Source organism: Pinus tabuliformis, chromosome 6 (genome assembly GCF_031772625.1).
Source record: "Pinus tabuliformis cultivar Carrire ecotype Pingquan chromosome 6, CPIR1, whole genome shotgun sequence".
In the NCBI taxonomy this organism is placed as follows: Eukaryota; Viridiplantae; Streptophyta; class Pinopsida; order Pinales; family Pinaceae; genus Pinus; species Pinus tabuliformis.
The window spans coordinates 616,150,658-616,157,435 of NC_142292.1; positions in this window are offsets into that span (position 1 = coordinate 616,150,658).

The following is a 6,778-nucleotide window of genomic DNA, read 5'->3' on the forward strand; positions in this document are numbered from 1 at the left end:
CTTCTGCCTTGATGGCAGCGGCTTTCTTGGGGTGCACCTGTCATAGCCATTGTCATACCGGTTTGACATCTGGATACATCTTTATTTTGTGTTCAACTATATTCGAGTCAATGCCTGGCATTTCATCATACGACCAAGCAAAGACATCTCTGAATTCGCGAAAAAGAGCGTCATATATTTCTAGTTCTGAAGGAGAACAACATTTTCCAACATAAATATTCTCTACAACATCTGTTTTGGTTGAGATATTTATGGCGATAGTCTCTTCGATATTGGACAAGTTTCGCTCGGAATCCACCGTGTTTACAGTGTTTTATAGGAAATCAAAAACTGAAGGATGATGAAGGTCATCAAGAGTATCTTCTTGACAATCCGGAAGATGGGAACGATGGTGGTAATTTTCCCATGGTTCCCGTCAATTGTCATTGACTGAACAATTCCTTCGTCGGTGTAATGCACTTGCAACCAAGGATCTGAAGGGGTGCCATATTCCTTAGAACTATCTATCCAAACGCTTGATGAGCGTTGATTTGGGTCTGCCTCCCATGCCAAAAACATTGATTGCTACAATATTTCTATTGGGCTTGGAGGCAATACCTGCAAATGATCCATGTTAATATCATTTTCTGATATATTTTGAATAGAAGATATCATATTGCAGGTTCCTACCGTCGCCACTTCCACCAGATTGATTGGAGGCAGGAGGGCAAAAGTCCTCATTAATATAGGGTCTTTTAGTAGGCATACTCTGATATTTTGAAGCGAATGGGGGCTTCCATGGATCATCGGAATGCTTCCCGTAACTTGGGAACTATTGGGGAGAAATGTTTGTTGGTCGACGATTGTAATTCCTCCTTGAAAAGGAAATGCAATATTCCTAAAGTAGGTCGATACAACTGCAGCCATAGCATATATCCAGGGCTTTCCCAGTAGGATGTTGTAATCGAGGTTTCCGTCGATTACTTCAACATCTATTTCTACTGTTTTCCCCCCCAGTTCAACTTGCAAGTTACTTAGAATCCCATATGGGGTATATCTTCGTCCATCAAATGCTTTTAATATCATCGAAGATTGTGACAAGGTTGGAGATCCTAAAGTTTTCCAGCAACTCATCGACATAATACATGTAGATGCCCCCTCATCAATAATTGTTCGATGAACAGTTTTGTTGAGGGCTTTCACTTGAATGAGGAAAGCTAGTTGAGCTGGTAACTGAGGATCATATCCTTTGTGATTAAAGGACACAAGATTAGAATCCTTTGGGTCAATCCCATATATTGCTGATAATAAAGCCTGCTTTTGGGAGGGGCAATTTTGCAGTACCTCAAGTGTCGACATAGCGGATGGCGATTGGGCCAGATCTCCCACTATATTATAATGTTGTGCTACTCTGACACGAGGATTAAATGTCAACTTGTGTACTACTCCCTTTGGTGGTTTTATTGTTAGCTCTGGAATGATAGGTGGCGCAACTTCTGTCGAAGTTGTTGTCAAACTACTAGGTTGATCTTTATCCTTGTTGTTTGACAGCTGTGGATTCCCGTAATCTTTATTCCTTGTCGTTATTAAAGCATCATTTTGTTCGAAACCGACAACATCAGCACTTGGGACGGGGAAGCATTATCACTGGAAACCAGATTTGTTCTTGGATTTGGAAATGGATCAGTTAATACCGCCGAGGTTTTCGAATTCTTGAAGAATTTTCTTAGCTCAGCTTTATATGGACAATCTCCTGTCCAATGATCCTCATCACATATAAGACATGGAAGATTTGGTTTCTTATCTCCAGAAGGGTTTGCAGAAGATTTTTCAGGTGATGATTCCTCCTGTTTCTTCTTCTTCCCTTTGTTTTTCTTCTTGCCTCCTGGTTGCTTGGTTTCTTTGCCTTTGTCAGTTGAGACGGCATTTACTTCCGAGGCGAGAAGTTCTTCTTTTGCATTTTGACTAGAAATCTTACGGGCCTTTTTAGATGTAGCCTTTTTTGACTTCGTGTCTATCGTACCAATCACACCATTGCTGGCATGAGAGTCATTGTTCGATTTAGGAGGAGGAGGAACAGAAAATTCCGGCCTGGGAGCGTCAGGGATTTTATCGTAGAGCGTGCCAGACTGAGTATAAATCAAGTCTAAATATTGTGCATGAGCAATAACTTGCTCTTCAGTGATGACTCCTCCCTTTGCCACATCTTCTATAATGGAAGGTAATAATGACTTAATAAACCATTCAGCTAAAAGCTGATTAGGAACATACATTTTTACCATTCTAGGACGACGTCGCCACCCATGAATATGGTCGGATATGTCGTCATTTGCTTGAAATTGGTAAGAAGTTCTGTTCCCGTTTCGTACCTTATGGGTAACTGAAAATGGGTTAAAAAGGTTGTGGCTAGGGCACTGAAGTTATCAAACGAAGCCCTAGGTAATTCGATATACAATTTTGTTGCCGGACCAGTTAACCTTGTCTGAAAAAGGCGAAGCCTAATTGAATCATCGTTTAGGGTGTTTGATGAACACCACAGATGAAATGTCATCACATGATTCGATGGGTCTTCACCTGGATTCCCATTAAATTTAGGAATATCTGACGGAAGTTTATGCAGAATCGCTAGCCACCAAGGGGCGTAAGCAATTGGATCGTTCGTTAGCCGATTTAGATCCGGTAACTCTAAAGTCGCCACGAAGGGTAACTGTTGATTTAGGTTTGGCGAAGCATACCTAGGATAAGATGGAATTGCCTGAGTAGTTGGTCTTTGCATACCAACATAATGCATTTGATGCTGGTAACTTTAGTAAGGTTGATGGGCATAACCATTATAAAATGGTTGATTTTGACCATTTTGAATATACGGCTGCCCATTATTTGCAAAGATTTGTTGCTTAGATCCTTGGTATACTTGTTGGAATCGCAGTTGTTGATATTGCACTAGCCATAGTTGTGAAGCCATGTGCTGTTGTCCAATACTAGTCGTTTGACCAAGATGAGAGGTAATTGTACCCGTTTGGGCCTGTGTCATTCCACTAGTTGGCGATTGTGGTTGAGTCGCAGGGAGAAGAGGTTCTTGCATTACAACCTGAGAAACCTAAGGTTGGCATACAACAAGAAACGCTTGTACCTATGACACCGTCACAATAGCCGGTGTAGTTGGTATATTTGACATAGGTAAACATTGTTGCATCGTATATACAACTCTTGGTTGTTGAGGCAATATTGGCACCCAACCGCTAGATGTAATTCCAGCATAACCTGAATTTTGTTGTGAACTCTCGTATGGTTGTCCTCCCGGAGGAGACAATGAAAGGGTATATTGCCCTCCATACGGCGGTAATCCGGTACTTAAAGGAATGGTTTTCCCTTGAGGACCAGACTGCCCAAATTGACACCATGAATGATCAATTTTCTGAGACACAACATAAGAGTTCCCGGATATTATTCCTGATGAACAAACGGGAGCGGACCATACTGTCTAAATAGCCCTTGAGTGGGCCCCATCTAGCCATTGAGAGCTAGTTGGGACAGATGTTATGCCGGCAAACATTGTTGGAGTGACAGCAAGAAGTTCTGCCATCGCTGTGTCAGATGACACAGTCCTAGATGTCGATGATTGTTCAGACATTTCTAGTCTATCCAAAAGATTTCCTAGCGATTCTAAAGGAGATTTCGATAACGGTAGATTAATTTATGATGAAGAAGGATATAGGGTGATCCCAACTCCAAATTGCGATGGATTACTAGATGGAGGATCCTCCACAATCTTTCCTATAGCAATCATACCAGGTGGAAGAGGAAGACCGTTAGGTCCGTAAAATATTTCTGGTGCTGAAGAAGGTATAGAATCTGCAGTGATAGATATTTGGGGAATAACACCTTCCGAATCAGCTATAGATGGAGCTGGTTCAGTAATACAAGTGTTTACCTTCACACTAGGATTAGTTCTACTGTCCTTTGGTGGCCGCGAAACTTCTTCTATAAAGGCAGGGATACCAGAAATGGTTGGAGTAACCGGAGTCTCCGATGGTGTTGGAACACTTGTTCTAACTTTACTAGGGGATTTGGAACCGGTTAAATGAGTTCGCTTCGTCTGTAATAGTTTTGATTATGGAGACAAAGACGGTTGACTCGTAAGCCTCCGCGAATGATGGGGTTTCAATTGACTTTCTTCCACGATTGTGGATTACTCGATCAATTAAAAATCAAGGGGAAATATGTTTCCGTATTAAATGAATTTTAGATGCTTTGACACAACTTGTTTTTTCAATTTTTAAGAGTCGAGAAAAAACAAAAGATGACTCTAGTCGCCTTCGATTTTTAATGAGCCTGAAGTGACAAGTGCTCAGATGGACCTTTTCCTTTAAGGAGTCTGAAAAGGAACGAAAGAGACTACTACGGAAATCTAGACAGAGGGATTACCAAACCAATTGCAAAACTGTAGTATACTTTTTACGGTACAGCAGTCAATCTTCCCGAATGCTGTGTTTAGTGCATTGCGATCGATAGGGTGGCAGACACAGCTTCCTATGGATAAAGGATAAAGCCTATTGTGGTCTCCCAATATATACTCGACGATACGTGGGAGCACAAGTCCGTACTAGCACTTATTGTCTCAAAGTGGAGGAATCACCCAACCAGCAATGAAAACAACAGTTACCAGGCTTTACGACGCCGAAATATGTCTCTAGCCTAGACTTCTAAATGTTGTGTGTTAGGTTCCAAAGCATTTTTAGATTCATTAAATTTATTTTACAGTTGATCTTGCTTAAGAAATTTTCCTTTCAGGTTCACCACGTGATGTAGATATACAATTCCTAAAATGCAATCTAAGATGATAAACAATCGTTTAATCTTCTTTTTTGCAATGAAAATCCTAGCTACTAAGGAAAGAGAGACGATATTCTTTCCACATAGAATAGAGAGCACACACTATATGCACTATCCTAAATCAAACCAACAAACAGTCTAAATGCAAATGCACATGCATGTATTTGTTTTCAGCCTTCTTAATGTGTGAATGATAAAAAGAAAGCTAAGCACAAATCTTAATTATTTTTCAAAGCAACATTACTAACAAGTTTCTTTTCAAGACAAAATGAAGACAATGACGACACTTTGTTCTTTGGAATTGAAAACTTGCTTTCGACACTTGAAAAAACTACTATTTCAAATCAAATACAAGAGTAACAGTGTAATCGACTATCAAGAACAATCGGATTCTCTTCTATGACTGAAAACAATACTTGCGACACTTTCAAATCAAGAAACGACAGTTCAATTATGCTACTTCTTTGTAAAAGAGAACTGAAAATGGCTCACAATACATAAAAACATTTACAATTCTTTGCACAGTGGAGGCAGAATAATGGCAAGGAAGGGGGTTTCCAACAGAGGTATATTGATTACAGACAACAAAACTCCTGAATAGAGCTGAAAAGAGTGAAAAAACCAAATTCTGAAGGCAAAATTAGCCCTTTATGATCAGCACACCTGTTACACAGGGATTCCAGTATGCATCCCACCTTCAGCACACAGGAAGTGCGATGCATACTGAGATCCTTGAAGAGAGGGTGCGATGGTACAGTGCGAGACTTTTGATCCAGTTCTTGATCACAGTTTGCAGCACAGTTCAGGGATTTAGGCCGAGCAAGTGTTAATCAGTAAATAAATCATAGGGGTAGATCTAAAGAGGTTACTAGAGCCACCACAAGGGCAATTAGAGAGTTTGTAAATCAATTGTTCAGTTCATAAACAAAACCTGGAGATAGACTGAAGCAACATTGATCTACTTTGCAATTGCATAGCAAATGCAGTGCGAAGGCTAGCTGGCTTGACTTTAGGCTCCGTCTGTAAGTTTATAAAGCAAACAAATATAGACAAACAAACAATCTATTCGTTCCCTAGTGGAGTCGCCATTTTGTTATCAGGAAATCTAGTGTCTATGTAGAGCTGCTAGTCCCACTAAGGCTGGTAGCTACCTTAGAAACAAACAAACTAAAACCACTTTCGTTTTCCTTTATGAGAAGTAGATAAGAGGGGAACAAAGGAGACCAACCTCTGTCTTGCGCTTGGTTCCTTTCTTGATTCCTCTCCCTTCCGATAGATCTTTGCCACTCGCTTCCTCGTCTACCCAGCTTCAAAGAGCACCTGTAGAATCAAAGCAGCATAACACTATCCAAGAACATAGATCTACTATCATAAACAATATAGGACCAGATATATATTGACCACACAAATGCATATATCATCAATCATACAAGAATGTGGAGGAAAACTTGAATAGGCTTATTAATAGTCAAGAATAACAAAGAGGATTACAACCAATTGTTCTGACCCAGCGTCATCCTCTCAGCAAGAAAGCTCTTCTTCACCTCATGAAAAGCTTAGATCACCCAACACTATGATGTTACACCAAGAAACCACCAGCACTTCCCTACAAGATACAAAATTCTAGCCTCTGGATCTCTGGGATGAGGGATCCATATATAGATGTTTGTAAGGGGGGCGAGTCAGCTTTTGAGATTTTATTAGTGTCCTCTCTCTGATAGTTCTTGATTCCACTTGAAGATTGATGATCTCTTACTCATCCTTGGGCGAATGTAGAGAGGCAAGTGTCATAGGAGAAGTTTCTGGAAGATTCCATGATCCTCCACCTTGCAGATTGACCCTGCCATTTGTCCACTCTCGCCCATCGCACCCCATAGAAGGTCTTTTCAGTATGCATTGCACCTCCCATGTGCATTTAGGTGGGATGCAACGTACTTTGACCATGGAGCAGGTGAGATGGTCT